Raw genomic sequence first — 23188 nt, 5'->3', positions numbered from 1 at the left:
TCTCAGTCTACGTAGTGTATCTTAAATTTTAAACTTAGTAAAGTATCTTAAAACCTACTAGATTTAAACTTACTACAACTGGTTATCTGTATCCAGTCTGGCAATCTTTTAATAGGATTGCTGAAACCACTTACATTAATATAATTACTGATATAGTTTCTTATAAGTCTACCATCTTAATTTGTTTTCCATTTACCACACCTATTCTTTGTTTCTGTATTTCTTCTTTTCACTTTCTTTTTAGTCAATCAAGTGTTTTTTAAATTATTTTTCTCCCTTATTAGAATTTTAATTGAGCTTCTTGTATTATTATTTTAATGATTACCCTAAAGATTATAAAATACACCTTTGACTTATTTCAGTCCTCTTTAAATTCGTAATTTTAACCTTTCCTAAACAATGTTTCTAAACAGCTTCCTGCACAGTGGTGGGAAGCAGTGAGTGTTTCTTTCATTACCTTGACTACACATGAATAAATATAATTTGGCCTTAGCTCTAGGAGAGTCGACTTTTTCAGGTCTGAATGTGGCCCAGGCCACTGTGTTTTCAAAATCCACTCCTCATGATTCAGGATTTATAATAAGCACTGGATCAGTCTCTTCTGCATTTAAAACAGCCTAAACTTGTCTGTATTAGAATCTAACTTTAAAATGCTTATCTTACTAGGATATAACTTTTTAACACAGATACTGTATGATTCCACCACTCCACGTGCCTACCTTCACGAGGCATGACTTCTGCTGTCTGGTATTTATGGTTACAGGTAAGAATGAAAGAGAGTTATGCTGGCGAGTGAGGGGGTGGAAGGTCAGGGTTGGGAGACAGATGGGAGGGGACATCACAATCCCTAATGAGACCAACATCACCCAGGGCCTTTACAGCTTTGTAATTAGTTCCAATTAATTGTTTCCTTTTAACTGTCTTTTTTTTTTTTAATGTAAGATGGAAAGGGTTAAAACTACAGGCTAAAACTAGTTTTATTAATATCTGAACTCTACCAGTCAATTTTATGTTTTAAGCAAAAGTGAATGTCTTCTGATTGCAATGCTAGCTCATCAGGACGATAAGCCATCCAGGGAATCCTGGTTAAACTGCTCTACTCTCAGTTCCTTCAAATCCAGGAAGAGACATACACGTCCTTGCGCATAAGCATTAGTTCACATTCAGATTAAACTACTGCCTTCCAACCTGCTGCCCAAGGGATGATGCTGAGATGGCAAATTATCAGATATGTATCTTTCATTCAGATATCCTTAGGAGCATGTGCACATTCTAAAGGAAATCACTGTTATTTGCTCCAAGCTATTAAAGTAAGAACTAGAATGAAAAACAGTAAACCCAAAGGACTTTAGGGCCTTAAAGACATCCTATAACCTATATCCCAACTAAATATTTGTATTCAAATAGAAAGCACTGTTAGGATTCTTTCATCGTGAAGATTAATTTTCTATTTTAATTAGAAATATTTGATACGTCATAACTTTCAGGACATTTTTGGCTAACAAAAGTGCTAAGTGCTTGTATTAAATATTTCCACAATGGCCCTCCCAGTCTACACATTTTAACGCAGGTCATGATTTTACGGTCTCTTTTCCATTCAAACTGAAAGACTGATAGAGAGCCCTTGAGTAGTCTCCAGATAGGCTGCCGAAGCTAAGGAATGTCTCGTATGCATTTAGTTAGTTAAAAACATGCTGAGTCTTACATAATTGCTGCGTTGAAGCAACGGCAGTGGTAGAGCAATAGGTCAGATAACTACTGTGGTTTACTCGTTGCAAGGCACAGCCTGAGATAATAAAAAAATAATTATATGCACGAACCAGATTTTCCAAACCGCTTATTTAGTTTTCTAGGTCAGTATAGCTGGTCAAATCCCTCTGAAAGTTAAGTTTTCCAGCTGACCACAAACGGTTAGCTCGCTTACATTATTTCTGTAAAATGCTGCATATATTTAGATGTTCAAAGGACTATGATATTTATTCTGACTCTCTGGAGGTTTTTCCTCCTAATAAGTACTGTTAGTACGCCGGGGAGAAAGAGCAGATCAAAAGCAGTGCTCCTGTAAAAGCTTAACACCATCTTCATTACCACGTAGCTAAAACCTCAGGTACATACAAATAAGTTCCGAACTGCTTAAGACTGAATCCATCCAACAATGCAAACATAGCATTCGCGTTTCATAAGTATAGTCAGTTAATTTCCCCTTCATTCTGATTCATCTGAGCCTCAATAATCTGCACTAAAAAATTGCCATGGTATTATTTTACCTTTATAGAAGAAAAAATGATATATCAATTGGTCCTTGTGATTTCCAGGCTAGATCAGCGGTTTCCACTACCTTAAATTTAAAGCATCCGCTATCTTAAACCAACACAGACCTGAACCAGCTCACTGAGAGGCTGGGGAGAGAGAAGAGCTCAGCCTCAAGGAGGCAAGAAGCAGGAAGAAGGGCAGGGGCCAAAACCTTGGCGGAATGATAAGCCAAAAAGTGACAAAGAAAGAAATGTAATTTGATAACGGATCTTATTTGAACATTTCCACAACGTGATAATAGACAGTTTTAGGAAATATGGCCAGTGGGTTTCAAAATGGGCACATTGCCCATTAGGAAGAGACAGCACTTGATACAGTTTTTGGCAAGCTTCCAACCTTGTCAATTATCTCAATCCTAGTGCAGTCTTCAATCCTGGTGGGATTTCCACCTACCCAAGCGTCCTCTACCAATTTCCCCAACCCTAATTGTCTTTTCCTTCCTCTCAGATATACTGCAGAGTCTCCATGTCTCTGGAAATTAATCACTATTTGAGAGATTAATTGGAATTTTCAGGCTATTAATTGTAATTTCCTCTTCCTCTGGCTTTTTTAATTTTGAGGAAAATCTACAAGGACTCTTTCAGCAACTAAAATGTATACTAAAAAAAAAAAGAAGTTCCAGCCCCGCCCAACAATAGCTGCTTCTCTGTCATTTCTACTCTATAGCTTGCCAGTCACTACACCTGGAGAATTACTTAGGCTTAGTTACAAACTCCATCTGGGGATTTTAAGAAATTGGCTTACATAATAAGATTAATTATATATAACTATTTAAATGTTAAATGATATCATTTCCACTCTTTAAAAGAACGCATTCATATTCAGAATCAGTCACTTAAGAAAGAGGAGTACATAATTTAAAACCAAAAGACAAGACAGTAGCTAACACTTTGTCCCATAGGTTATGGTCCTTGGAACATTTTCTTTCCCTGAGAAATTGAATCTGCCTTATTACACAGACATACACTTATGTGCGACATCCCACAAAGACATACATATACACTCACACATACTCACACACTAAAGACCTAACTTTCCAGCAGAAGCAAATCCTTGCCCTGGAATGACAAGTACTTTTAATTCCTATTGAACCAGAAGTAAATGTCTCCTGACACAGAACATAAAATTGTAACTCAGATAGAAGAAAACACCTTAGGAAACAGACTTAGATTAGTGTGATTTTAAAAAAATGTTTTCCTGGTATTAAGGAGTTACAACTACAGTTCTGGCTCCAGGCTAAATAAGACCCTTAATGGGGACCTCTGGGAGGCCTCCCAAGACTGTGACAATTACAGAAGTAGAAAGAATGAGAAGTTGGGAGTGCCTCAAGTAGCTAGAACCACATACTCTGGGAAAAATGGAGAGCGAATGCAGAGGACAGCTTCAGGCTTCTTTTCTGTCTAGGGGCTGTACCTGTGCCACTGTAAGAGTCCCCATGCAGAACTTCTGCTGGCATCTACGAAAGGGCACAAAAATCTCAGATTGGGTAATAATTTAAGGGAAAAGTTTGAACTAAAATATTTAATTGTTAATGCCTTCACAAGTTCTGCAGAGTTTCACAGAGTTCGGATTCACTCTCAAACTGTGGACTGTGAACTCCTTTACAGTGAAGTTCATGTCTCCATTTACTCAGTCTTTCATCCAAAAAAAAAAGTTTCTAAGAAGTTCTGGTGTGGCAGTCTCTCTGCTAGTAGCTGGTGACCCAAGGGCCCCTCCCTTCCTGGAGTGACAGCCACTGAGAAAAGACTGAATAAAGAGTCACATGTGGACTGCTACATATCTCTTTATGTCCTCAAAGCCAAGCATGGTGGCTGGCATCCACTCTGCACTTACATTTTATGAAAGAGAGATGAGAAAGAGGAAAGAGAAACAATGAGAAAAACAAGGTTCAGGATACTGCCATCTCCCTGGCAAGTATCACAGATAAAATATTTGGGTAATCAACTAAGTAAGGGACATTCAATGTTGGATTCGTATATAACATATATTCAAGTGTAAAAATATGTGCCTACCTCCATCTGAAATTATGACTATTAATCATCTTCAGAAACGACAAAGTTTTCAGTAATGTAGCCCATATCAATTAGTTTCTGGCCAATAAACTGTTGATGAAGATTAGGAATGATACCACAGGAAGACGAGCATTACCGTATTGACTGAAGATAATAAATTCATGAAATAGAAGGAATTCTGTAAGAGTTGAGATCAACTTGAAGGCTCCTGTCAAAGAGTCAATACTGACCCACAAAGGCATTCCATCCTGGTAGAGATGAGGTTTCCCAGAAAAGCCAGGTGTTTTTGTTTTTGTTTTTGTTTTTGTTTGTTTGTTTGTTTTGAGACAGTGTCTCACTCTGTCACCCAGGCTGGAGTGCAGTGGCACCATCTCAGCTCACTGCAAGCTCTGCCTCCCGGGCTCACGCATTCTCCTGCCTCAGCCTCCCAAGTAGCTGGGACTACAGGCACTCGCCACCATGCATGGCTAATTTTTTGTATTTTTAGTAGAGATGGGGATTCACCGTGTTAGCCAGGATGGTCTCAATCTCCTGACCTCGTTATCCACCCGTCTCGGCCTCCCAAAGTGCTGGGTTTACAGGTGTGACCCACCGTGCCCGGCCGAAAAGTCAGATTTTAACGAGGTTATAACGTATGGATACAAGGGAATGACAGGCCAGAGGACTAGGGAGAGGATACTCCAGCTCCTGCATAGGAAAAGAAGTAAAACATTCACAAAATGTGAGGGCTGCTACTGCGTGCCAGAAACCATGCTAAGTCGCTGCGGTGGTACCGTGATGACTAAGACCTAGGGCCTTGCTCTAGGTGTTTACCGATGATTACTCAAGAGCCACAGAAAAAAGAGGCCATATTTGAGCATAAACGGAAGTCTAAAAAGGGAAATAGGATCTAATTGACTCATTTTTGGAGATGAGAAAGTATTTCTTTACCGGGGGGCTTTAGCGGCATCCAGAAATGCCATCCTTGGAATCAGGAAGGAGAAAACATGATCACGACTTCATTTCATTAAGATCACTGGTGTTTCCCTTCTGAGATTAAAGTGAATAAAGACACTGCTGATTGGACTAAAAAGGGCAATTATTGCTTGTGTGAATGCAATGCACAAAGATTACAGTAACGCAGTACTGTTTTTTAAAAAAAGAGTCCCTATCTTTTAGAGATACCATCTGAAATATTTACAGATGAAATGATGCTAAGCCTGGGATTTGCTTCAAAATAATCCTGGGTATGGGGTGGAGTGAAGGTGAAACCAGGCTATGACGCGATCATTGTTGAAGCTGGATGGTAAGAGGTTCGTTATAGTTTTCTCTTTACTTTAAATATATTTGAAATGTTCTTTATAAAAAGTTATTAAAATATACATTTGTAATAAAAGCCTGCTGAATATGTAGGGAAAGAAGAAACTTTTAAATGATCATTCAATAAAATAGTGCTACTCAGTGTAGCAAGTTAAAAAAATTAACAAAATCTCCTTGAACATCATTATGGGCCTATAGGGTGTTCTGTATACCGCAACCGTGCCTTGAGCAGGCTAACTGAATTTACTACATCTTTGAAGTTTCTAGACCAATTTCTGATCTGTTTTCCAAAGTGCCCGTCACCACACTAGAGTGGATCCTGAAATCAACTTGTGGGCCCTGATAGTTTTTAGATAAATGAATAGAAATACAATAGAAAAGACAGTGTCAGAGCACATCACACATAACAAGATGAACTCTCTTTGTGGAACTTGTTTCTCTCTCTCTCTCTCTCTCTCTGTGTGTGTGTGTGTGTGTGTGTGTGTGCCCGCATGCAGCATTTGTGTTTAGTCTAATCTCAACATAATAGCCAGAATGGGTCTGTTAAAACCTAAATCATGGCTGGGCGCAGTGGCTCATGCTGTAATCCCAGCACTTTGGGAGGCCAAGGTGGGCAGATCACCAGATCAAGAGACCGAGACCATCCTGGCTAACATGGTGAAACCCCGTCTCTACTAAAAAAAACAAATAAATACAAAAAATTAGCTGGGCGTGGTGGTGGGCGCCTGTAGTCCTAGCTACTCGGGAGGCTGAGGCAGGAGAATGGCATGAACCCAGGAGGCGGAGCTTGCAGTGAGCCAAGATCGCGTCACTGCACTCCAGAATAGGTGACAGAGTGAGGCTCTGTCTCAAAAAAAAAAAAAAAAAAAACCTAAGTCAGATCATGCCACTGTCTTCTAGAACCCTCCAGGGACAACCTATCTCAGTATAAAAGCCAGAGTCCTTACAGTGGCCTACGAGGCCCTCCATGATCTGCCTTCTCCCTCCCTGCCAGTCCTGTTTATCCGTTTCTCGCTCTCCTGGCCTTGTTTCTGTTCCTGGAACACACCAGGTACACTTTCGCATCGGGACTCTGCAGCTGCAGTTCCTTCTGTCTGGAATGTTCTTTCTCCAAATATCTGCATGACTGACTCCCTCACCATCAAGTGTTACCTTCTCAGTAAAGCCTTCTCTGACCACTAAACTTAAAATTCAGACCCCCTTACGCCCAGCATTTCCTGTCTCCCTTCCTGCTTTATTTTTCTCCATAGAACTTATCACCCTCTAATATATCATATAAATTAATAATTAGATATAATTATATATAAAAGATACACATTTATATATACAAATTATATATAGTTCCTTTGGTTTACTGTCTGTATTTAGAAATGCCACAAGGTCCAGAATTTTTGTCTGTTTTGTTCATTGCAGTATCTCTAAAATCTAGAACATGGTAAATAATAAGCACATATTGAATGAAGTATGGGTGTGTGCACGGTGTGTGTGTGGGTGTGTATGTGTGTGCCTGTGTGTGTACGTGCTGGGTTTCATAGTGTAGGTAACATTCCAAAAGGCTTGTATGACACTGCCTTGGAGCATACTTGGACTACCTCTGGGCTTACTAAGAGTGAAGGCTGAAAAGCAAGTACAGTACAGACACCCAACAGTCCTCATGTCTTACAGACTGGGTGCCTGGAACAAATGATGCCAGTGGTAATGGCTACTGGAAATATGTGTGTATGTGGGTGTAACTGATTTACACACAAGAGGGTTGTTCCCTTGGGGGACCACCAAGGCACCATAAATTGGCAAGAGGAAATAGGCAGAATCAGAAAAATCATAAAAATGTTCAAAAGCCTCAGAGATGATCTGGGCCAAACTAATAATTCTACAGATGAGCATCAAAGTCACAAAATGATAATATAATTTGCCCCTGGACACACAAAAAGTAAATGCTGAGACAGAACTAGCACAGACTTAGGTCACATGACCCCTCATCCAGTGATCTTTACACACCCTGGCCCATCATAAAAATGAAAAACAGTAATCTGCTCTCCAAAACCCTCTGCCTGTTCCCTTTTCCTTGGGAATAACCTGAAATTATTTCTCCAATTAGGCACCAATACATTTATTCCACTGGACTTGACCATTTGTAGGAATCTCTGTTTTAAAAACAAAGAGCTGCTAATGATCACTATTTCTCATAAATGAAAGCCTTAAAAATTCCCTACCATAGCAACCGGCAGTGGATTGAATCATCTACTATGATTCCCTGCCTTTCTAATAATATAGTTCCAACTACATCAGGCCCAGGGATGTTAAAGCCTGTCAAGAATCAAAACCTTCAACCCTCACTGTCCTACTTCTCATTAGAGCTAAAGACTCTACCCAGTTTTAAATTAATGGATTTATATTTTTTCATAACCATAAAACAAAGTGCTTCAAACCATAAAGCACTAACAAGTGAAAATAACATATGAGTTGTCAGTCATCTTAATGTAGTAGGTTAGCAGAACATTTTTTTCAGGGAGTGATATTATTACAAAGTGAACAGGTGCACTAATTGCCTGATTCACAACTAAGACTATAATAGGCTTTTTGACTATGAGAGGCCATGTGTCTCGGAATTCTCAGTGTTTTGTTGGTGGCCTTAGAGATTCTAAGGGCTGAGGACATTCATGACATAATTGTGGCGGATGTTCTTGGTTCCCTCTTCCCCCTTAACAGAACCCTATTCTGTTCATGCCGCCTCACCCCTTCAGGAGAGGCTGGCCCATCTGCACTCCAGGAAGGGGGTCACAACTGGACTAAGTACATCCCTGGCCAGTGATTGGTTAACACCTAAGCATGTGACAAAGCTGTGGCCAATGAGGCAAGGGGAACTTTGCTGGGGCTGGGGGGAGGGCAGGTGTGTCTGAGAAAGTCTTTCTTATCTTCCACAGGGCCAGGAGGAAGAGATTTCCCCGTCTCTGTTTCTAGATACGATGCCAGGGGACTGCTGTTGTCATCTTGACACTGTAAAGACAGTGAGGCTGAGGACAAGACCCCCCGACCAAGAGGGCAGCGCTGAGAGAAGGAGACAGAGCCAAATACTGCAGTGTCTACAACCACGGTACCTCAGCACTTCTTTTTAGGGTTTTCTGTATTTGCAGGTGAAACGTCCTAACCCTTACAATAATTGCATCCTGGAATGGTCTGGTCAGGATGTGAGGAGGTGTGAGTGTGTTATACGTGTTGGTGTTAGCATGAGAAAAGTTTGCGTGAACAGCACGTCCCAGGAACAGTGAGTCTTTTGTTAGAGATGGCTTAGCCTGTGACATTAGAAAGCAGGGGGAGCAAAGTCTAAAATCTGAGATGTCAGGGGAGCTGCAGAGGCCAGCACAAGGCACAATACCATCCCCACGTGTGCTGCTGTCATAGGGGGCCTACGGTGGCCAGATTTCACCTGAGGGAGGACACAGAACAACAGAGCCACTGTAGCCCGTGCCCACTTCCTCTAGGGGTTGCCAGGAAAACACTCTGAACGAGACCTTAAAGAAGAAGTTCCGGTACTTGCTTTGTCTTTACACTCCCATGAAGGGGCATTTATTTGTATTTTGTGGGGGTGCCTGTCTCAGTTGTCATATGGGAAAAAGGAAGAAAGGCCATGAACAACTTGAAGGGGAGCCAGCCATCCTATAAATTCACGCAGGCCATAGGATATTGAAGCCTGCCCAAAAAGTGGCTACCCAGGGACTCAGTTCCCCAAAGACATCTGTCTTTAACTTCATTAGTTCCATGCCAGGGCCAGTCTTCCTCCAACTAACAGAAAGTTTATTTACCTAGAGGAGTCTCTATACTTGGGAGGAAAAAGAGGACTTTTGCAACCTGGCACTCAAAACCAGCAAGTATAAAAACTACTCATTGACTAGGTTCCTTATAGTGAACAATACATGGTTCTGGAAAATTTACTATTTATAGTCACTCATATTTTCCATGTGATCTGATCAAATGCATTTTTTCTTTACTTGTTTGGGGCAAAAGTAAATACTGTCAGAACCTCTGTGACAGTTAGAAGCGTGTAATACTTAAGTCTCTCTAACAAAGTCTTTATAGTACAATACCGTGATCTGTTGTGATCAAAGGGTGTCGGTTCTTTGATTAGAAACAACAAAACAGCCAGCAGATGATATCCTTGGAAACGTCTGTACAAGCATCCAGCTAGTGGGGGCATATGGAGGCAGCCACAGACGCATCACTGTACGAATAATACTCGGGAGCATCGGGCACACAGTCGGGAAACTTGCTTCCTCGATGACTCACACTCTACTTCGAGGTCATAGAGTTGTGCCCAGAGTTTAAAAACCTGGATAAAAAGCTAATTAACTAGTCATAAGAAATGCACTAATTTCTTTGTCCAGCATTAGTAGAGGAGACCTGCTGCTCTCCCTCATTCTTCAGTGAGAAGGAGGGTGCCATGGCCTTTTGGGGATACTGGGGAAGGGAGGCATTTATCTAGTGGAGGCTGAGCTAACCAGCCCCAGAGAGCAAGTCTCTATGGAACTATCTGAGAAGGTCAGGGGCTGGCTGCAGAAAAAGATGAATGTGGAAATGAAAAGGGGAAGAGAAAGGGTACTCCCATGTGTTGAGCAAGTTCAGTGAATATGGATTGAAATGCCTCCCATGTGATTACAAGCATCCTGTCCAGGAAGGACTTAACCTATGGGTTTGTTTTTTGTGTTTGCTCACCTTATGACTGATTCACCTTCTCTTTCTTACAATATCAATTTCTTTGCCTTCTTAAAGTAATGGCTTTATTGAGATATAAATCACATACCCTACAATTTACCTGTTTAACAGCAAACAATTCAATGACTTTTAGTTCATTCACAGATATGCGTTAACTATTAAATATTAACACAATCAAATTTAGAACAATTTCATTACCGCAAAAAGAACTAATACTTATTAGCAGTCTCTCCCCATTTCACTTCAAACCTCTCAGCCGCAAGGGACAGCTCCTCTACTTTCTGTCTCTAGGATTTGCCTACCTTGAGTGTTCCATACGCATGGAATCATACAGTATGCAGTCTCTCACTTCTTTCACTTAACATACTGTTTTCCAGGCTCATCCCTGGTGTAGCATGTACACAGCATCGCTTTTTGAAAATTTCCCTGTGGCTCTACCATGTTGAACTCTAGCTTTACTACTTATGTTTCTTCAGTGTTCACTATTCACTACTGAAATGTGCTTGTGAACCACAAATCAAGGTAAAAAGTCCTGATTCAGATAAATGCATGTCATTCTGCTCAGAGTCTCCTGTTGCAAGTATGTACAAATAAGTTAAAAAAAAAAATTTCTAGGCCAGGCGCGGAGGCTCACACCTATAATCCCAGCACTTTGGGAGGCCGATGCGGGTGGATCACAAGGTCAGAAATTTGAGACCAGCCTGGCCAACATGGTGAAACCCCATCTCTACTAAAAATACAAAAATTAGCTGGGCGTGGTGGCATGCACCTGTAATCCCAGCTACTCAGGAGGCTGAGGCAGGAGAATTCCTTGAACCCAGGAAGCAGAGGTTGCAGTGAGCCGAGATCACACCACTGCACTCCAGCCTGGGCGATAGAGTTTTTTCCATCTTGGGGAAAAAAAAATTTTTCTAAAAGTTACTGAAGGCGTGTGGCTAATGTGAACTGGTGACAGGGTCCTTGCAGAACTTATTTACAAACAAGAGATAAAGGAGGGGCTGCAGCTGCACTCCTATGACAGTTACTGAGTGCCTGTACATGCCAGACATTGTGCTAGGCACTGGAGATCCAGCGGTGAACAAAACAAAAATAGCTGCCCATGTGAAGCAGGTATTTTAGTGATACATGATAAAATTATTTTTAAAAGAAAAGTAAGGGAATAAGGTGAAAATTCACAGTAGTGGTTGCCTTTGGAAGGAGGGAATGAAATATGATGGGGAAGGAAAGGGAGAGGAATACAGAGGAAGACGCAAGGCTAGGTAATGTTACTAAATTGGGTGGTGGCTTTCCTAATAATTATGTGGCTACGCTATTACTGATTTTTTTGTATATATTGCATCTTACCTAAAATGTGTATACATTTTTTTGCATAAAAAAGAACCATTCCTTTAGATGGGAAAGTATAAACAGTGGTGTTCCTTGGATTGACTGAGCTAATTTAAAATATTGGGACTGCAGGATGCATACTGGAACCTTATACAGAGTAGAGAAATTCTAAGTTGGTATGATTACACTTCAAGGATTTGAAAGGCTGATGAAGAAGAGCAAGGTAAGGTATCTAGGAGACACTTTTTCAGCTATCTTAGAAGATCACGAGTTCTGAGTGGTCACTTATCACTCGAAAGGAACCTGTGGTGCACCTTATTAGAACATGAGTTTTATGAGATCAGGGACTTTTAGGTTTTGTTCACAAATTTTCAAGTTTTTTTCACAGCCATTCACACATTTGATTCTAACAACTAGTATTATTAGCCCATTTTATGGATAAGAAAATAGAAACTCCAAGAGCTATTTGGTGCTAGGGTTTGGACCAGATCCTCAGCTTCCTAGTGCTTGTAACACAATGCCACCCTTGGACTGTGTGGTTCCAAAGAACCCACATAAATTCATGAAACCCAAAAATGGATGCTAAAAATAAGTTTCAGAGAGTTAAATTTAAAGCAATAGGAAGAAACACCTATTCGTTCTCTAAGTAGAAAATGGCTGAAACTCATGAATGTAAGAAGGAGCACAAGCTGAAACTGCAGATGGATTCAGACATGTTTACATTAACTCCTGAATGACAGATTTACACTCAGCTATTTATGAAATGTAAGATGTCTGCAGGGCATCTCCTCCCTGAAAGGCTGTTGTGCATTTTTACAAAATACCCTTAGTGCTATTACTTTAGAATATGGAACCAAATAAGTACTGTGGCAATTACTATATTCTTAAGCCAAATGACATCATTTAACTCAAAATCATGTCTTACACGTGTAATTGCTTAGGATTTGCTGTGATTCTATTTCTAATCTTAATCTGATATTAATTATTTCAGGAGAGTTTACAAAGGTTCTGTCAATTGCTTTTTCCTCTGAAGAATTCATATTCTGAAAAAAGGCATGTGGATTAGTTTGGCTGCTTAAAGCAAGCATAGGACTCGGGCTCTCCTGAGACCAAAGTTCAATCCTAGGGCATATTAACATCACATAGAACAAAATCTTCTGTGCCCTGGTCACTGGGAGTACCTTCAACCCTAGGCATTGATCATGAGGCAGATCCAGAGAGGATATTTGGCTAGAGCTAACCAGCCTCCCAACCAGAAATTAACAACTCAAAGGGTACATACTGAAAGAGAATAGTGCTCTCTGTGTATATGAAAATCAGCAAAAATAGTATTATTTACCAAATAAGCATAGTTTACTGGATCTCACTGTCTCTGAGGACAAGCACTGTAAAACAAAATGGCTATTTTTTTGTAACAAAGAGAATCTGAATGAGCAACTTAAATCAATATTAGGCAGCCAAATTATGTGTATTAATATCTACATATCATTAGTATAATCCCAAGTGAATTATTTCATTACTAAAAGTAATGCTAGGCCTGACTTTTCGTTTCCCTTGATATTAACTTATATACGATATAAATTTGATTGGAAATAACTTTTGTTTGGAACCTAATCCACTTCCGTTCTCTGTGTATACATATATATACACAAACACATATATATGTGTGGATGTGTATGTAAACCCACATCCTTCTCCATGGCAGGACATCACAGTACAAAGGCCATGAGACAAGAGTTTTCTACACACAAACACACAGAGAAAAATGTGTGCTTTGTTTCCTCAGCTTCTCTTTTCAACTTCATAGCATTGCAGGCTTTCTTTGGAAGGAGGGGTATATATAAATCTAACAAAAATATATGAAGTCTAGAATTATACTGAAGCCCAAACAAAACAAAACACAAAATCTGTCTAAACAAGAATCTGACAAATGTCCCAACCTGTTCCTCTTTATAGAACTTCACTTGAAAATCACTGTAAAGACTCAGAAAAATTAAGGCCATCTCTCAATGTCTGGGACTAAAACCAAACAGGGACCTGAGAATCAGGGCTGAGCTGCGTTGGTAAGTTTCTGCCTTGGTGAATGGAAGGTAAGTTCTGCTTGGTGAATGCAGGGTAAGTAGACAGGGCTATAGGAGCCACTGAGCAGTGCATCAGCAGGTTTTATACGGCAGATTCTGTGATCAAGGCTAGAACATTCTCACTGGAGTCATCCAGACCAGAGCTGTCCGACACAAATATAATATAAGCCACACATGTAATTTCAAATATTCTAGTTGCTACCTTAAACACATTTTTAAAAAAACAGGTAAAAGTAATTTTTAAAGTATATTATATTTAGCTATTTGGCTGAATAGCTTTTTTTTTATTTTTTTTTTTTGAGATGGAGTTTCACTCTTGTTGCCCAGGCTAGAATGCAATGGCATGATCTTGGCTCACTACAATCTCTGCCTCCCGGATTCCAGTGATTCTTGTGCCTCAGCCTCCTGAATAGCTGGGATTACAGGTACGCGCCATCATGCCCAGCTACTTTTTGTATTTTTAGTAGAGACTGGGTCTCACCATGATGGTCAGGCTGATTTCAAACTCCTGACCACAGGTGATCCACCTGCCTCGGCCTCCCAAAGTTCTGGGATTACAGATGTGAGCCACTGTACCAGGCCTAGATCCAAAATATTATCACCTAAATATATATTCAATATTTCAAAGGTTATGAATCAGATATTTTATATTTTTTGGCTTTGTACTAAGGGTTTGAACCCTAGTGTGAATTTTACACTTGTAGCACATCTCAATTCAGACTAGCCGTGTTTCAAGGGCTCAGTAACCACATGTGGCTGTCACACTGGACAGTGTAGGTCTACGTCTTGAGAATCAGGCCCTTAGAGGTCAATGACAGCTCCCCCCCGACAGATGCTGCAGGAGATCTACTGCAACAGCCACGCTCCCTGCTTCCCACTTCTTTGCTGTCCCAACACAGTCTCTTGGGCTTATTCCATGGAAGCAACATCATGTAAGAAAAAGCATTTTACATTACTAATATGGCATTATGTGAAGTAATAAGTAAGCGCTAGGTTTCACTTTCTTGAAAAGGACGATATCCAGCCAGTACTGAGGGTGCAGAAGGCAATAATGGGGCCCGATAAAATCCAGGAACTGGGCCTCCGATGAGAAAAGAATTGCATAAGGTTATCACCCAAGTGCTTCTGTGATTCATATTGCCCTAAATCTATGATCTAAGTTGTCAATAAATAACAAATCACCATGTCACAGTCTTTTGGTTATTATTGTTTCTGAATCCAATGGCCTCAACATTCACCTCTTTCTTGACAGTTACTTGACACTTTAAAGATACCTTCCACATTCCCATTTTGTTGCACTTGAGGATGGTAACAGAAGTTCAAGGAGAACTGTTTCCTTTTCTTAGAAACTGTCATGTTCCTGCATCTTATTTGCATTCATTTCACCCCAATTAAATGTGCTGAAAATTCCAAAAGCTAACTTTATTTTCTAAAAACCAATGCAATTGCTTTGCCCTGATGTGGGCTTTTTGTAGAAGTAAAAATCCTTCTAGCTAGCCGCTGATGGCCAGCTTGGTAGAAAAGTTCTTTTAAATAACACGGCTTGTATATGCCACTAGCAACCTCAGTCCACACATTCACAGTTTTCCTTACGATGTCTTTAAAGGAGATATAATGGTAAGATCCAAACGTTTTTTGGACATGGGCACTTTTTCCTCTTTGAGGGTGAAATCAGAACTCACTGTGGGTTTATTTGAAAAAGAAATTGAGTTGCCATTAGGGAAACAAGAAATCACTTTTTAAATAAAGCTTGAATCATACCTCAGGACTAGAGAGTTTATAAACATTTTTAATTACCCTCCCCAATATCATCCTCTAGCTGTCATTCCACAGTTTCCCTCAAGGTCATAAAGAAATTACTTTTTTAAAAAGTCAATTTGCAAAATTAGTGAAAGATAACCTAAACAGCACAAGAAGCACACACAGCAATGGGAGAGCACTGGATCAGATTTTCTCTGTTTAGCTTGTTGATTTTACATTAGTTTTGTCTCTGTCTTAGAGAATTTCCTGTAAAAAAATGATAAAAATGTTTCGTATCTGTGTAGTCCAATATGGTAGCCACTGGCCATGTGTGCTATTGAGCACTAGAAACGTGCCTAGGGTAACTTAGGAACTGAATATTTTTACATTTAAATTTAAATAGCCATATGTGACTAGTAGCTACCATACTGGACAACACAGCTATACACAGTTAGGGCAGACCTAGGCCACTTAAATCTTTGTGTCTTTATGGGCACAACAGCCTGGAGATCTGAGGCCCGTTTAAAACATAAAGCACTTTATGACTTCTTTTTTGAAAGTATTAAGTAATTAAATAGAGCAGCCTCTATGAGGCCAGAAAGAAAAAAAAAAAAAAAAGTCTACAAGAAATTCTCTAAGGATGATGCTACTCTTTAGGATGAGCCAGGAAGTGGGTGCGGGGAGCATTAATGTCACAGGAGCTTGGGTCCTAGATGACAGTTCCAGCTCTAGGTCTGCTGTCAAGTAACTGAGTGGCATGAGATCGTTTCTGAGTTCCTTGGGCTCTGATTTTCTTATACAATGTGGAATCTGTTAAACAACTACCAAGGTTCCTCCTTGTTCTCAATCTAGTCAGTCCAGCTCTTATTTCTTAGGACATTAAAATATTGGTTGATTGAAAATAATACTTTACATTGCCCTACAAATAGGCTGAGGTTGAGTGACTTTGGCAGGCCAAATTGTTGAAGCAAGGGAATGCTACAATTAGTTCACACTATACAGACTATATTCAGATTAGTCTCACAAAGGTGTATGATTAATTATAAATGAGGAGAAAGGCAGGCTATTTGCACAAGCAGCTAGTGCCTGGCTCTCCCAGAATGCACAGCTGAAAGGTTTGTGGCCAGTGGATGAGATACTCATCCCAATTCTTCAGCTTTAGGTCCCAGAGGAGAGCCACCTAGGTCCCACTGCAGAGCTCACTACCTATAGGGCCGGCCCATCTCTAACTGCCATTTCCTCTAGCCATGGAGACTTTAAATAAACCTCTGCATTTATTTGTAGCTTGGAGACACATCGTTGTGCTCTGTCACACCAACTGGCCTGTGCCAGAGACACAGGTATCCATCTTGACCCCCTAACCTGAATCCATGTGAGAGACAGAATACCAGCTTCCTTCCCCATGGGCCAAAGGGAAGGAAAAGCAGGAAGGTGCCTAGAGGATTTGCAAACTATGAACAGTAAAGAAAATCAAATGTGGGATTGATGAAAACATCTCTAAATAGAGATCTGACCAACAGCAGATGAGAGAAGAAAAAGAGACAAAATAAGGAAGGAAGGAAGGAAGGAAGGAAGGAAGGAAGGAAGGAAAGGGGAGGAGGGAGGGAGGAAGGGAGGAAGGAGGGGAAGGAAGGAGGGGAAGGAAGGAAGGAAGGGAGGAAGGAAGGGAGGAAGGAAGAGGAAGAAGGTGGGTAGAGGGAGCGGGGAGGGAAGAAAAGGGAGGGGGAGGGGAAGAATGGAGAAAGGAAGGAAAGAAAGTAGAGAGGGAGGGAGGGGGAAAAAGCCATTTTGTTTTGAAAATTAAACGACATATTTCAGAAGCCATGAAATGAGAATACATACATTCATAAAAGATAAATGATTGGTGGGTGATAGGGAATGCTATTAATCATATGTCTGTCTATCACTAGGTTCATGTCTTTTTGTCTGTATTTGCCTTGACGGGAATCTTGATCTTCTGGCAGAAAACTCTTCCAAAACATTCCTATGTGACACTGCTCATGTATAGGTGTTCCAAACCGAATGTCCAGTTATTTTCACCATTGTGCAAAAATGGGAGACCCTGCCCAGCAGCAGATGGCCCTCAGCAGGGCTGACACTCAGGCCAGGCCCCAGGTGGCAGCTCTCAGAACACACTGTCCAGCTAAACCCTGCACAGACTGGCCATGGAAAATACCTGGTGTTCACATTCCCCAAAAGTTAGGCAAATGACAGGGTCACCCAGTGCACTTCACGGCGTTAGTGGGGAGAACCACGTTTCAGCCCAAGTTCACAAATCATTGGGTCCCCCTTGTCAAACACTGCAAATATGTAGCATGCTAAGAAAAATCTCCTTACCTCTCAGACTCTATCACTGGGTTCATCTGAGTTGCTACATTTAATAAGTTAAAATGAGGTGTGGAATGCTCAGGAGAAAAACAACAAGGACTAGTACTCCTCATCTGAGTGAATGATTTCTCTCACAGAGTTAATTTTAGCTTTGCAAGTGTTTTATTTGAGGTTATATTTTAAATCGGAATTTGTGCATGTGTGATTTAAAATAAAAAAGGCAATCAAGTCTTTCTGCCAATCTAGGAGATGTGAAATTTAATTATCGAGCAGTTATCATTAAAACAAATGCAAAGCAATTTTTTACACATAATTGAATATTCCAGAAGAAAATTTCTGAAAAATCCAAAAGTCCAAAAGAAAACTTCTCAGTGAGAATGTCTGTTTCAATAAGATACCCTGTTTTGTAGTATTGGATGCAGAGAATTTCTAGTTAGACATACATAAGTCTTGCCAGAATTACTATAGTTCAGTTTTACCGTCTGCATCTAGGAATATGGAAGACTTACCTATGTTACTGGTTATGAATCCCCAATAATGAGTAATGAAAATTCCTATTTATCATTTCTACATCAACACCAATGTGACAGCAGAAAACAGCATGATTTACCTGGCCCACATTACTGTTGCATAGAATCTAAAGAAATAAATACCTCAATCCATTCAGGAATGTTCTTTTCCCAATTAAGGTTTTGATGACTGCACCTAATACTTTTTACCTTTTGCTGTTTGTATTTTAATTTTAAAAGTCTGTGTCAATTTTATTTTGATAATACAGTGTGTTTTTGTTTCCAGATCTTAACTTCTTATCCTCAGGGTTCCTTTAACATTTATTGTTTTACCTTTTTCAGTTACTGAGAACATCTCATATCTTCTTTATTTATTGACTTGCTTGGGTTGATTTTTTTCTTGACTGTGAAATTATCCATTTGGCAATCATATTGCTAATACGCAAAAAGTTCTTATTTCAATTATAAAAGCAAACGTAACCCATGATTATCAAGAAGACTGTTCTGCAAATTGGCCGTTGTTTATTTCAGAATATAACGAAGTACCACAGGCTAAATTAGAAGCTTAAGGATAAGAACTTTTCTTTTTTGCAATTTAAAATAATAAAGGTAATCAAAGCTTCCTGCCAATCCAGGTGATTGTGAAATTTAATTACCAGTGGTTATCATTAAAACAAAGGTAAAGCAATTTCTTTTATACATAATTGAACATTCCAGAAGAAAATTCGTGAAGAGTTCTCAGAAAATGTATTTTTAAATTAATTGTAACCTGATTATTTCATTTGTTATGTCTCAGTTGGTACCGTAGAATAAATGACACATTTGGATGACGTAGTTCGACAGCAGCTAGTGAGAGCAAATTCTCAGGAAAATCAGGTAACTTTGACCTTAATGCTGAGCAAATTATTAGATCTTTACTCTGCAAACACAAACATACTTAAATCTCCTGCTGCTATTCCTCTATGAGAGGTATAACCCATGCTGACTTCACCTCTGTCTGTGCTGGACACTACAGAATCAACTGTTCCTTTTTCAGTGCTCAATTGCCCAAATGTCCTATGGCTTCCAGAGCTGTTCCATCAAACCCACTGCTACCTGAACAGAAAGAAAACCTCCTACATCAGCAGCAGCAATGAGTGAGCTGGCAGCTCTGTGCATGATGCTGCTTATGGGCCTGTAAGCATAACTTTCCCAAGTGGAAAAGGATCAATGGCCCCAAGGAAGAAAGTCAAAATAAGGCCATGAACTTACCCATCTCCAGGCCTTTACCTAAGCTCTTCTCTCTTCCTGAAATGTCTTTTTCTCCATCTGTTTTCTGTAAAAATTCGACTCAGCTTTCAAGGCCCAACTCGTATGACATTTCCACTGACCCCTCTAATTTGACTAAGTCAATCCCTCTCCTCTGCACCCTCCTCCACAGAATTTGTTTTATCAAACTGGAGTAGAGGTTGCTATTTGCGTGTCTGTCTCGGCTGCTGGATGATAAGGGAAAAGGATCTTGTCTCATCTTTCCATGCCAAACACTCAGGACTATGCCTGAAACCTGGAAGACACTCGCATGCTTATTTAATGAAGCCCAAAATTCAAGATCAAATTTAACATGTGATGAAAGAAGTGGATTGTATGTGTGTTGGATTCATGACTGCACCTAAATTCTGAGCCCGTGAATGCCTTCTTTTTCACTCCTTGAAGAAGTAAAATTTATTCACATTAGGCATTTATTAAATGCTAGGCCCTGTGCTAAATACATACATTATCTCATTCAATCCCCAAGACACTCTATGAAGTAGGTCTTATCATCAGTATCAGCCTCATTTACAAATGAGGAAATTGAGGCTTGGAGAAGTTAAGTAACTCACTCCAAGATACTGGGCTGGTTGGTGGTGAAGCCAGAATTAAAAGACAACACTCCCAGAACTTCAGAGCTAGAAGGAAGCTTATAATTATCTTTCCCCCTTAGCCTTCTTGAAGCTGAGGTTTATAACTTACTGCCTGGCACATAGTAGGCCCTTGAAAACAGTGATTAATAGACTGATGGAGTGCCCTAATTTCTCAGGTTCTGGCCTTCGCCTGAGACAGCCCAGCTGCCACCACATATAGGCTCTATTCTTTCTGCCCAACACCTCTCACAGGTGTGAACTGCTTGTGTCATCTGAATTATTCATGATCCACACAATGGTAAGTGTGCTTAAAAAGAGAACTACAATGCTGTATTTTTCAAGACAAAGTGCCTAATTGGGGAATTAGGCAGTATAAACTCATGGGCTAGGTTGATTCATGCCAAACAATACATCCATGCCCACTTTTTGAATTTCAGTTTTCACATAATTTCCCAGTTTCCCTTAGGATTAAAAATAGGGTAAATAAAGCAGGAAAAAGAACCATCATGGGCATCTCCATTCTATCTGAAAGCAATTAACATCATCTAAATCTCATACTGTGTTGTTTCAAACCAATGTATTTTTCCGAAGGCTGTTAGGATTTTCAATCAGGTTTCTTAAGCTACATCAAGATCTGGAAATTTAGATGCCACAGCAGCTGTAATTCATGCCACCAGTAAATCATGTCACACCACTAGCTCCTTGTCCTTTCTCCTTTCCTCTTTTCTTTTGCCCCACCAGTTCATTTTCTAGTGGGCAGTTTTCTGAGAGGAATAACTATATGCTAATAGAAAGCCAACACCACTATATTTTCAATTCAATGTTAGTCAACCAAAATGAATTGAAAAACAGCAGCAGTGGTTTGAGGGTACTAAAAATAAACTGTAGCATTTGCTGAGTTCTCAGAATTAAAACCACGGCGGTCAACTTGTTGCTGCTCTTAATAAGATATGACTTCTGCCCCATTGGCTGCTACTACTAGAAACTTGAACTATGTCACACACCTAACAACAACGTGTTTTCAATTAGTTGGCAGTGATCGAGAAAGGAAGTGCCATTTCCCAGGAACTAAACCTGCCAAGAAAGATAACAGATGGCTTTCAAGTGATCACCTTGTACCACATCACAATTGCACCTTAGTCAAATTCACCTTGCATTTATGATCGAAAGCTGTGGTTGCCTTTATGCCCTGCTTGCTATCCAATGCCTCCAAAAAGGTGTTTATTCCTTTGAGTTTAATTTGTGAATAATAATGAAAACAGCCCAACGGGACTTAATACAATATTAATATATTGAACTCTTCCATTAGGGCTTCATGACCTTCTTGACCCTTAAATACCGTATACTACACTAAATGTCTTATCAGCTGTCCCTTTGGGTTTGTCATTAAAGTTTTCAATGACCAGAGAGGTAAAGGAATTCTACCTAATGCATCATTCTGATTAGAAACCTGTCATACTCAGAAACCAGTGGGTCTGCTTCTATTGATTCCTACTCCTTCAGATTCATTAGCAATTTTTTTCTCTTCAATTAGACCCGAGGATCAACCATAGAAAAGCTGAAAGAAGCCTTCCCTTTGCTCAACCATACTTAAAAGAAAAAAAAAATGTATGCCTTGCTGGTGAAATTACAGACAGTATTACTAGAAAATGTCTAAAGAGTCTTTCTCTCTCTGTCTCTCTCTCACACACACACACACACGTAAATATGCCAAGAGTCAGAGGCTGGGCTCGACCTCCCTTCCCCTAACCCACTTCAATCAGGATCAGAAAGACACATCCCTTCATCGCTGCTGTCTCAAACCCATGCCCAAGCGAGTGTCTCCACAGACCTAATTTCTGAAACAAACAAAGAAAATCAAGTCTGCGAGGAGCGAGGGTTTGCTCCCCTCTGCTCCGGATTTGGGTGTCCAGGGTAGCGGACGAGGCACGGCAAACAGGTCGGGGCGCTCAGCTTCACCCCAACCTTCTCCGCCCCGCCAGCCCCCGCTCCAGCTGCGCCAGAAAGTGCAAGCCTGCCCGCTCCTTTCGCTTTTCGACCGCTGCACCCCAAGCCCCAGAACACTCGCGTCTGCACACTAAGGGCACCACCGCTCTCCCACCTCTGCGCTGTCAGATGTCAGGCGCGGAGGTGTTCTGGGCACCGAGGTACTAGCGAACCAAACAAGTGTCACCCCAGACGCCTGCCCCCACTCCGAGAGAGCGGGCGGGACGGCCACAGGTAGGCTCTGTCCATCCCAGGGTGCGGAGCGAGGGCAGGGGGCGAGACCCGGCGCGGCAGCCGCGCCCGACGGGCTGAAACTCACCGGAGGACACCGAAGAGCCGGACAGGCTGGAGTTGCTGGACGCTGCCATCTCCGCGCGCCCCTCGCGTCGCTGCTCGCTCAGCCCCGGTGCGGGCGCCGCCGCCGCTGCCCTCGCCCGGCCGCTCGCAGCCTCCGCGGCCCCCAGCCCATGGCAAAGTCCTGGGGACGCGCAGAAAGCACCAGCCTCCGGACTCTGCCTGCACTTCCTGCTCCACCAGATGACGCGCTGCCGCCGCCGCTATTTATTTGTGGTTTCCGTCCCGCTCCGCGCCTTTGCACGCTTTTCTCCGGGTGTCAGGGGGTAGGTGGGAGAAGAGGGAGGCCGAGGGGCGGCCGGGACGGGCGGATCTCGGCTCCCGCCGGGCCCCTCTGCCGTCCGCGCTACCCTGTGCGCGGCTAGGACCAGGGCGTCCCGGCGGCCCCGAGCCGCCCAGCCAGCTCCCGCACCCTCTCCTGGGCTCCCGCCTCTCCGGCCGCACTTCGAGTAGCCCGGGCAGAGGCGGCGGGAGACGGACAGACAGAGCGACCTCCCCCTTCTCCCTCCGCCCCAACTCCGCTCGCGCACACACACAAAGGAAGGAGAGGAGACGCGGGCGCACGGGGGCTGGTTCGGCTACCGCGGGCTTGACAGCTCCCGCCAATGGGGCTGGAGGGGGAGGCTGTGAACTGCTGGACACGGGGAGGC

General features: G+C 41.5%; 2 protein-coding genes across 2 annotated transcripts in view; one reads left to right on the top strand and one right to left on the bottom strand.

Moving 5' to 3' along the window:
• CHN2 (chimerin 2) overlaps window positions 1–23188 on the bottom strand; it is a 384101-nt gene that overhangs the window by 290842 nt on the left and 70071 nt on the right.
• Window positions 22219–23188, top strand: part of CPVL (carboxypeptidase, vitellogenic-like) — a 206033-nt gene continuing 205063 nt past the window's right edge. The window contains exon 1 of the mRNA XM_011938619.1: window positions 22219–22418. The gene's annotated coding sequence lies outside the window, so the exon portion shown is untranslated. The remainder of the gene's footprint in view (window positions 22419–23188) is intronic.

Source organism: Colobus angolensis, unplaced genomic scaffold (assembly GCF_000951035.1).
Source record: "Colobus angolensis palliatus isolate OR3802 unplaced genomic scaffold, Cang.pa_1.0 Scaffold175, whole genome shotgun sequence".
NCBI lineage: Eukaryota > Metazoa > Chordata > Mammalia > Primates > Cercopithecidae > Colobus > Colobus angolensis.
The sequence above is the reverse complement of the archived record's forward strand: the minus strand, read 5'-3'. Positions and strand labels throughout refer to the sequence as shown.